We start from the raw sequence: 11,136 nt of genomic DNA, 5'->3' as shown, positions 1-11,136 counted from the left end.
AATTTTTCAGACATTTTATAGATAAATAGACACTTTAAGAAATAAGAATGGGAAGACTAACTAAATTCTTATTTTGCTTGATGCAAAAATAAATAAATAGATAATTGCAGGTCTAAGCTTTGGCCATCAAGATTTAAATACCCTCTGAAACTCAGTAAGGTTAGTTTTACATTTTTATAAATATATTTATTACAAACTGTGTTTGCAAGTCACCAAGATTACCCCCAAGAAAAATGATTTGTTAAAAGGACCCAGGAACTCAGAAGTTTGTGTATCTACAGGTATTACAAAAATAGTAAGACCTTGGGGTTGTTTACTTTACTGGCAGCTTGCCCATTCCCTGTGTGCTGGAGGCCTTCCTGGTGAGGCTCAAATCGTTGACTTTGGCCGTGTTGTCCTCAGATACCAGCAGAGTGAGGGCAGCCAGGTCCCTGTGCATAAGGTGTTTGCCCTCCTGGCATCCCATGGCCTCTAAGATGTCTAAGAGACAATATCTGTACAATACCTACCAATTCTGTTAGTGCAGACAATCCAACATGCTCCCTGTGGCCATGTACTCAGTGACATGTAGAGCCCACCTTTCTTCTCCACGACCACACCCAGAATCTGCACCTGGTTGCTGGGCCTAAGTTGTGTCATGACAGAGGCTTCAGTCAGGAAGGCTTGGGAAGTGGTGTCATTCTTAATGCACTTGACAGCAACGTTCTTCCCTCTGTAACTGCCCAGCATCACGTCTCCAGAATCCCCCTTCTCAGTGGTCTGCAGCATCTTCAGGTCCAGTGCACAGCTGAACTGAAGAACTCACCCTGAGCTGGCACTTTGTTGCTCTACGACCTTTGGCTTCATGAGACAAATACAGAGTCCATCTTTGTCTGAGATGTAGTGCTCCACCAGCTGCATGAGATTTTCAAAGTACACCTCTTTGCTGACGCTGAGCTTGTGGGCGTGGCACATAATGCAGTAGTGCGCCACCTTGCCCTCACAGCGTGCAGTCCCTGGGGTAATTGGTGTCCCCCCCAGCACAGCACGGGAAACAAGTCTGTCTCCAGCGCACAGACAAGTACCGTCATCCAAGGAGGCCAGCAGGTGCTGTCCGTGGTGCTGATGCTGGGTGCTGCTGTTGCTGTTTTCTGGGGGCTCCACCTCCCTCGGTGACTGCCTGCAAGTCAGTGATGGGGTCCTGCTGGCCTTCTCCCCTTTATCGTCTCTCTGGTGGTGCCCCTGTTGGTTTTGTTGTCTTTTTAGTTGTTTTCTGATGATCCTTTTCTGAGGGCTGGGATATCACTGAGATTTCATACTAGTATTTTCTTTTTCTCTTTTTCATTCTGTTTGTTGTGTTTATTTGGTCTGAGAATTGAATCCAAGATTCCTCTGGGTCCTTATGTGTTAACTACCAAGGCCTGGCTGGGACTGTCTCCTGGCTTCAGCCCACTCTGGGAAGGCTGTCCCTTAGAAGAAGCCTTCCTCTCCTGTGTTCATCATAAGGCTGGCAACTGGGGAAGAGTGCCAGTCACACTCTTGTGTCTGTGATATTTGGAGCAAAGAGAAAATATGATGTAATAGATTCCTGAGGGGTGGAGAAAGCTTAATAAATTGCTGGTTTCTCCCCCAAATATTTTATATATAATATTCCATTTACATATTTTTCTATCAGACACATTTCCATTATGGAAATATATATTTGAAGATGTATTTTATATATAACAAGAGATATATATGATATATAACAAAACACAAAATCTGTGTAGGAAATTGAATTGAATTTCTTCGAGTATTTTGAAGTAAAAGATGAGTAAAACTTATGTAAATATTTTAAAAGGTTACCAAGAGAAGTCTGTACTTGGTTTTTAGATGTCTTGAGAATGTAACTTATGCCTCATAATTATGTTCTAATACAGGTCTAATTCACCTATAGACAGGGAATTTGAGATTTAAACTAATTCTTATAGAATTATTAAAACCTCCTTTCTTAAATTTGGTCATTAGGAGAAGTTAAACTTTTATGCAAAAACTGCTGAAAATTAAATGAGATGGTTTCAAATTTATTAATTAAGTAAAAGGGTTTCATTAATTGATTCAGTAAAATTTTACTGACCATTTACTATAGGCCAAGCTTAATGCTTGGTTAGGAGAATAAAATACATACAAAAGATAATCCCTGACTTCAGCATGCTAATAGTAAATTCAAGAAGGTACACAGGTTCCCAGGAAATCTTGGTTGAATATGATGAGTCCTGGGGATACAAACAAGCTATTTCAAATGTAGTTCAAAGAAGAGGCATTAAAATCAGCAAGTTTTTTTTTTCAGTTTTATTGAGATATCAGTGAAAAAATGTGTATATACTTAAGGTGTTCAATGTGGTAATTTTATATTTGTATATATTGTGAAATAATTACCACAATCAAGCTAATTAACACATCCGTCACTGAATAGTTACCTTGTGTGTGTGTGTGCTGAGAACACTTGAGATGTACTCACTTAGTAAATTTCACATATACAATACAGTAATATTAATTACAGCCACCATGCTGTACTTTAGATCCCTAGAACTTATTCATCTTATAACTGAGAATTTGAACCCTTTGACAAAGTTATTTTAAGTGGCCATTTTAATCTGTGTTATATATTCTATTTTGTATGGAGATTTAAAAATATATATTTTATATCGACTTTGTATCTGTTCACATTCAAAATTATCACATAACACTTTTTCCCTAGAATTGTATCAGAAAGAAAAGGGGATAAGTCAAAATTATGCATGTATCAGCCTGGTATGGCAAAGTAGACCTCCTTCTCTTATAGCTCCTCAAGCTAAGAAGTAATGAGCTGGGATGAAAATTTCAGATAGGTGTATTGTCAGAAGAATTTCTCATTCGTTTCTGTAGCTGCAAACGCTCATTTTTTCCCAAATCCTTTTTATCTGCCATTTAGCAAGAATCCAATTACTGAGCATGAGCTTACTGCTTCATAAATAACATCCTCTTAGCTTTCCAATCACACTATTCCAGTTCTGTATTTTGTCAGCAAAAGTCCTGTTTTTAAAAATAATACTTCGGCCATCTGCTTACCCATATGCGCTACACATCACTGAATGTTAGTTTCTCTGCAAGTTTTATAGATGGTACCACAAACCTTGAATGTGTTTTCTCTCATAATTAGCATTTTATGACCACATTAAATTGATCACAGGTAAACTGTTTCATTTTGGTGTGTTATTTTGATTGTAATCAAACTGCTTGCTGGAAAGTGATTTTGTAGCCAATATATTTCAGTTATAAAGAGTTTTCTTTCCTCTTTTATAGCAAATACATTATTTTAAAGGTCATGCTTGTCAGACCTATAAACCAAATCCCTGACTTGCAATGTAAGGCATGCCAGGGAGGATCCATCAGTGTTTACACTGTGGTGAAGAATGTTATCTTAGCAGGCTTCATCAATTGCAATGACTGATGATGTCATTTGCAATCTCTAAAATTGGCTCCTCCCAAATGAAAGGAAAAATTGCTTGGTCAGGGATTTTGTTTTCAGTTTTCTTAAGGCATAGATATATATACATACATAAACACACACACACACACACACATGCTATATATATTTTTTATGCCCTTTTCCTGAAAATAATAAACCATAGATATATGCATGGTTTGATCTGAAGTTATCATATCTCTTCAACTGAGAAAATGTCCTATTTCCAGATGAATTAGGGGAATTTTAAGTCCTTTGGGAATCAGACAAACTTTAGACTTCAGTGCTTTTGTGACACATTCATGAGGAATAAAACTTTTCAAATTTTGTTTTTTAATACTCTATGTTTTTATGGTTAAAATGTAAGTTGAGTAATTGCACATGAAATATGCAACAAAATAGCTGCAATCCACAAGTCTGATGCATTTTCACTACCGTTCATTTATAGATAATAAGTAAATTCCTTTGTATCATGTTTTGACCTGTAAGTGTATGGTTAGCAGTTTGCAAGACTGATTTTTTTCTTTTCTTTCCAAAGCTTTGCTTCTTTGTTGCTTTCTTTTTCCTGAGGATTTATTTAAGGTTTATTTTCACAAAGTTAGGAACTGTACAATGAGTGTACTTCTCCACTGGATTTATTATTACCTAAAGATAGAGTTCCCGTCAAGATGGCAGAGTGGTAGGACCATGAGCTTGCCTCTCTTTGAGACAACAATGAAACCACAACTGAATGCTAAATAACCATTGAAAAAAGACTAGAACCTAGCAAAAAAGATCTTCTGCAACTGGAAGCATAAAGAGGGAACCACAGCAGGATGGTAGGAGGGGTGTGCTTGTAATATAATTGGGTCCCATACCGCCCCGGGTGGGCCACCCATAAGCTGAAGATTTGTCAAGTTGCAGAGGCCCTCCCACAGAAGTGAGAGCTCTAAGCCCCACGTCAGGCTCCCCAGCTTGGGTCCCAGCATTGGGAAGAAAAGGAGACCCCAGGACATCTGGTTTTGAAGGCCAGGGGGGCTTGGCTCCGGGAGCCCCACAGGACTAGGGGAAACATAGACTCCATTACTTGAGAAGCATACATGGAAACTCACATGTGCCAGGTCCAGGGGCAGAGGCAGTGATTTCATCGGAACCTGGGCCAGACCTGCCTGCTGGATTTGGAGGGTCTCCTGGGGATGTGGGGGATGGCTGTGGTTCACTCAGGAGACATAAAAGCTGGTGGCGGACATTCCGGGAGTGTTAATCTACATGAGCTTTCTTGGAGGCTGACATCTTGATTGGATCATTAACACCAAGACCTAGCCCCACCCGACAGCCTGTAGGGAAGCCTCAGGCCAAACAACGTACAGGGTGGGGACACAGCCACACCCATCAGCAGACTTCCTAAGCCACAAAGGCCTCTAGACACAGGCCTACCAACTAGAGATCCAGGACCAAGCTTCACCCAGCAGTGGGCAGGCACCAGCTCCTCCTGCCAGGAAACCTGCACAAGCCTCTAGTCCAGCCTCATCCACCAGGGGCAGATACTAGAAACAAGAAAACAATAATCCCACCACATAGAAAGACAGATATGAGGCAGCAAAGGAATACCGCCCAGGCCAAGGCACAAGGTAAAACCCCATAAGAAGAAATAAGTGATGAGGAGACAGGTAGTTTATCTGAGAAGTAGTTTAAAGTAATGATGGCCAAGATGTTCAGACAACTCAAGAGGAGTACAGAGGCACAGAGTGAAGCTTTTTTAGCAAAGAGTTGGAAACTATAAAGAATACCCCAACAGAGTTGAAGAGTATTATTACTTAAAGACACCCTAGACTTAATTTCGTTCCCCCTTACCTAATGTATATAGGTAAGAAAAGGTTCCAATTTTCCAGGTTTCATTAAAAAGAAAAAATTTGTGGCACAATTTTGCTTCAGTGCTAAATGCCCAAGATTTCTTCTTTCATGTTAAAATTGTCCTCTGTGAATTCTTTATTGTCATTCCTGGTCATTGATACAATTGACATGGCACCTTCTACCTCCCTTTCTGTTTTTCATGATTACGATTATTAGTCACACTGCCTGAAAACAAGAACGGAGCAACTGAGTAAGTCTACTCTTGAAAGTAATTATTATAAGATTATAATTTACTTATTCTTGAATATCTTTTCACAAGTAAATTAATAAATGGTTCTTATTATGTATAAGCTCTCGCAAATATGAATTTAAAAGGACAGCCTAATGGGAAGGCTTATATAACTTAACTTTGGTTATATTAGCTCCTGAGAGTTCTTAATAAATCTAACCGTAGTTAAATTGTAATACAATTAAGGACTCTTAGATGCTGAATGTATTCTGGGGCTACATGTAGGGAAACGGAGGACAACTATTATAATGAGATTTTTTCAAAGTTATAAAGCTAGCTAAAGACAGTGAAATGACTCTAATTCAAGATTTTTGACTTCCATTTATCATTCTTTTCACTAACACTAGCTTCAATATTTTTTGCTTAAATATATCACAGACGCACTATACTATGCATTTTGCAAATGTGTTACTTAATCTTAAAGACAAAATGGTAGCTCTGAAGCACTGACTAGTTTATTCTTATTTTTCACATAGGAAATTGAATTTGGAAAAGTTGATAGATATCTTTTCTAAATTCATATCATAAGAGAGTAACAAAAATAGCACTAGAATCTATTGCTAGATTCTCGAAAAGTACGTTTGTGTATGTGTGTGTGTGTGTTAGTGGATATATTTACAGTCTGTCCTATTACATGCCCAAAGGCTCTTAAGAACCACATAATTAAAAAGTCAGTTTGTGGTGATGAGGTTTAGGCTTACAGAAAAGACTTGAGGAAGTCTGGGTTTATTCTAATTAAGTGAACTACCAGGGTGCTAAATGAAATTCTGTGCTTGGCAAACTCTCTTTCCTTTTGCACAGAGTTATATTTGTGGATGAAATATTCTGAGGATGAATGTTAAAAGCCATTGTGACACCTAGACCCTCTCCAGAATTATTTTCTGAAAACATTCAGCAGTTTGGCAGCTGCTTTGCAACCTGGGAATGCATTTTAATTGGCATCACATAACTTTATGACTGAGAGATTTATTTCTCTCTCCACAAATTTCCTCCCCTCTTTTAGCCTATTAGTTGAAATGTTTGAGTTAATATTTCAGGCATTTCCCACCGTAAACTCTTCAGGGCCATGGTGCAATGACATGCCCAGTTTTCCTCCAGGGGGAAAAAAAGTGAAAAATCAGATTCTGCCAAAAAATGTCCTGTTAATTTTTAAATGTCATTTCCCCTTTCACACTGTTTTGTTTTGATCTTTGGCTATTGTTATTCGCTCAATACAATTCAACAAAGTTGAGAATTTATTTTGATAGCCAATCTTGTCAATGTTAGCATATCAATAAAATTTTCATAAAAGTAATATCTTTTGTACTATAGTTCACTGGATTTTTCTCAATAGCTCAGAAAGTTTGATGGTTTCAGCGAATTGTAAGTAAGCAGTTTTGCTTATTTCCCAGAAAGAGTAGATCACGTAATTAGCAACATGCATGTGTTTTCTTTTTAAGGTGAAGCATCTCTTCGGTTGCTCCCTGAATTTATCTTTAATAAAGTACAAATATGAACTGGAAGTGTAAGACTAAGAACCTCGGCTTTGAAGTTAGATGTATCTGCATTTGGATTTCAGCTCCGTTTCTGGCTTTATGCCTTTGGACAAATTACTTAACCTCTTTTAGGTTTAGTTCCTTCATCAACAGGTTTAGGATAAGAATATTAACAGTGAATGAAGAAACATAAGTGAAAAACTTGGCATAGTGTTTGACAGACACATATTACACAGTAAATTAACAGTAGTTAACTATTGCAATATAATAACATAATAAAAGAGATAATAATATTGTAAACCATGAATGGATAAGAAATAAATTTTAAGGGAATTCCCACTTTGAATGATATAAGAAAAGAATCATAGATTTGTGGTATCTTGGGCTATTAAGTAATCATTAAAGAAACATTTTAAGACCAGTTGTAGTTAATTCTTAGCTTCAGATAGATAACAATGTTATTTTAAATCTTTAAAGTGCATAGTTATTTTGTGAATACAAAATAAAAAGCATTATATTTATCTCATTATATTTTGTTAACAATTTGAATGCATTTTTAGTAAGTCATTGGAGACCTAAGTAAATTTGAAGACAAAAAAAAATCAAGGCACTTCTTTTTGTGAACTGGTATATTAGAGCAGAAGCATAATAAAGTAAAACCTATTGGAAATGCACTGTCTTGAGTGTTTAATTATAGAACCCTATGGTTCTTTAAATCAAGTTAACTATAAAACTGTTTTTCCCTCTTTGATTATATTTCAAGTATTCCCTCCCATTGCATCAATTGGTCAGAATTTAATCATTTGATAGATTATGCCAATTATAACTATTATACAAGATTTTAGAGAGTGAAGAGGCTGAACTAAATGTATATGAATCCTAGGAAATTCCTGGTTGTTATATTCTCTTGTTTTCTAACAAATCTCTGATGAAAGACAAACTGTATAAAACAGAAAATATTATATTAAATGAAAAATACACTCGTATTCAGAGCTTCTGTCTCATTGGGTTTGATTTATTAACATAGTTATTTTAAAATTATATCAATGTAATTCATATGCATATGTGTATTATAAATAAATTATATATATGTATGTGAATATACATATATGTATATATGTGGGTGTGTATATACACACATACACCAAAATATGCACATATGTAATACAAATAGATTGATGACAACTGTATATTATATTACAACTAATAACTGAAAAAACAGCATAAACTCTGTAGAGTTATTTTAATTTTTTAACAAAACACTGATTTTTAAAAAACGAATTAGCAACTTTAGTCTGTATTGTATTATGGCAAAAGACACTAAAAAATATTTTCCAGTTTTATTAGATTTCCCATCAGTTCTTTTCATCACAATGTAAATCAGAATGTGTTGGTTACCTTTTATGTGTCTACAAAATATGAAGATAAGTTAAGAAATAGTATGGTTCCTGCCATTTAGATTTTTACAGTCTGGAGAGAACAGTTTGAGTACATGGTATCATAAGCTTTCCTAGTATATAGTCAATGATGGAAGTTAAATTGTATTGTACAAAAGGAGTATGTAGCTTGGGGAGTATCTGGGTAAAGTGATGTTACCAAAGACAGGATTAATAACAGATGGCTACAGAAAAACAAAATAGTTGAGCTGGGAAAGATGCATGAGTATTTAAATGGAACAAAAAGCATAAAAAAGGGTGGTTTAGGCAGAGAGAACGGGAACAAAGTTTAAAAAAACAAATCACGTTAGAGGAAGAAATAACTATGACCTAGTTTTGAAACAGCCAGAAACTCTTCTTAGTTGCCTTGTTAGAGGCATTATATGAGTGAGGAGTAATGAAAATTACAGAGTGAAAATAAGGGTGGAAACTACAAGATGATATTAATTTGCCTATGGGTTTAAAATGAGATAAATCTTAAATTACATTGATAGGTGTGTGAATTCACATCAAAGGAAATTATGATAGCACTGTATTTTGTGTTTATAACCTATATCTCAATAATTATATTGATTTTTGCACAGTTCTCTATTAAGTATTAAGAAACTAGCATGTATCAGAGAGTGTGAATATAATGTTAAAAGTTCTCAACCTTTATATAAATAATTTTCGAGGAACTTCTGAATCTACTACTGACATTATTACATGATTACAAAAAGATGTTTATTATAAAATAAAAATCCATTGTATTAACATATGAAAGCACAGAGCTTTGTGGGAATTTTATCAAACTTATAATATAGAAATCTACAAGTGAAATATATATCTGCTTCTATTAGAAATTACCAATAGCATATTTAAAGATATAAATGGGTTAAATTAGTTGTAAAAATTCATCTGAGAGAACATTTCATACACCAGGACAAACATCTGAAGTCCTAAATTCTCTCTCCCTAGACTCATCACATTATCCTCTAATCTCGTATCCCACATAACCAAAGCATCAGTTTTGCATTGGTATACAGGTTAGGTTATTAGACAGTCAGTAGACACAAAGGCAGTTATGCATTCGTCAGATGACATCTGCCATTCCAGAAGAGATGACTGAGAAGGTGGGGCACAACACATTGCTTTTGATAACCTTATGATGTTAGTTGTAGAAAGATTAGCGAGGGTCCTGGATTTGGAGTTCTTGGTAAACCTTTCATGAATTGGATTAGGATTCCAAAGGATTATACCCTAAGAGTTAGGGATTTCAGAACATTATATCCTGAGAGTAACAGTAAACCAGGAATATGTAGAATTGTAAAGGCTGAAGATAGTGTTGAATTTTTTCAAAAAATGGAATTACTAATACTTCTTAGACTTTAAAATGATTTTCTTCATCAGATAAAAACATAATAACCAAGAAGAGAAGAAGAAAAGACAGAATACCAAAAAAATGGAAAGGCATAAATTTCACACAATAGAAAAGACATTAAATAGGTACATTTATTAAGGAAGGAGATTTTAAAAATTAAGAATCTCAGTCAAGAATTGGAATCTATATAAACAATAGAAGCATTAGGTCTGAAATGTAGAGTAAATAAAGTAAGTAAATGGATGGCTTATGCTTAAAATATGTATGACACAGCCAGAGATAGACAGTGATCTAGAAGAAAGGTCATACAAACATTCATAATGAATCATGAAGAGATAAACATGGAAAACATAGACGAGTGAGTAAAAGACATAAGTGATTCAGAGACAGAAAGTCTAACATATACAAAACAGCCCTAGTGGATATTAACTGTATAATATTCTATCTCCTTGTACTTAATAAAGGTACCTATTAACGTTTTTTTTTCTATTTTGTATAATTTATCCCCTTTCCCCTTTTTTGATAATTGATATTAATTTCTCCTCCTCTTGGTTATTATATTTTTATCTGATGAAGTAAATCATTTTAAAGTCTGAAGTATTAGTCATTTCACTTTTTGAAAAAAATTCAAAGCTAGTCCTCAATCCTTGCAATTTTATATATTTCTGGTTTACTCTTACCCTCTGAGTATAATATTCTGGAATCCTAACTCCTAGGGTGTAATTCTTTGGAATCCTAATCCAATTCATAGAAAGTTTACCAGAGCCTCCAAATTTAGCACCCTGGATTCTAATCTTCGTACAAGTAGCACCACAAGGTTTTCAAAAGCAATGTGCATTTTCTCAGCTTCTCAGTCATCCCTTCTGGAAATGGCAGATGAGACTGGGGAAAAAACCAGTCTCCAATGCTGGCCTCAACTTTTCATGTTTTCTTTACTTGGATCTAGCAATTACTCATAAATTGTAATTCATCTTTGGCTTACTAGCTCTGTGATATCTTCATATCATGTTAAAATGCTTTTTCTCTCAATGCAGAAATGAGTTTTTTATTTTCCTCACTTTTACATCTCCTAGATCTAGCACAATTAAAATAACCAACATTTCTTGCATGTTTAATATGTCATAAACAGTATTCTAATATTTATAGGAAAACCATTATGAGATAATTACTATAATTTCTATTTTTTTCAACATAGAAACTGAGGCTTGAACAGTTTAAGTGACTTGCTCACAGTTTCATAACTAGCAAGTGGCAATATCAAAATCTGAACCTGATAC

The 11,136-nt window shown here is 35.3% G+C and overlaps 1 pseudogene; it reads right to left on the bottom strand.

The window, feature by feature from the left end:
• Positions 1-313: 313 nt before the first annotated feature.
• LOC105069689 (tyrosine-protein kinase CSK pseudogene) lies at positions 314-10,697 on the bottom strand (annotated as a pseudogene).
• Between the last annotated feature and the right edge of the window lie 439 nt (positions 10,698-11,136).

Source organism: Camelus bactrianus, chromosome 6 (assembly GCF_048773025.1).
Source record: "Camelus bactrianus isolate YW-2024 breed Bactrian camel chromosome 6, ASM4877302v1, whole genome shotgun sequence".
In the NCBI taxonomy this organism is placed as follows: Eukaryota; Metazoa; Chordata; class Mammalia; order Artiodactyla; family Camelidae; genus Camelus; species Camelus bactrianus.
The sequence above is the reverse complement of the archived record's forward strand: the minus strand, read 5'-3'. Positions and strand labels throughout refer to the sequence as shown.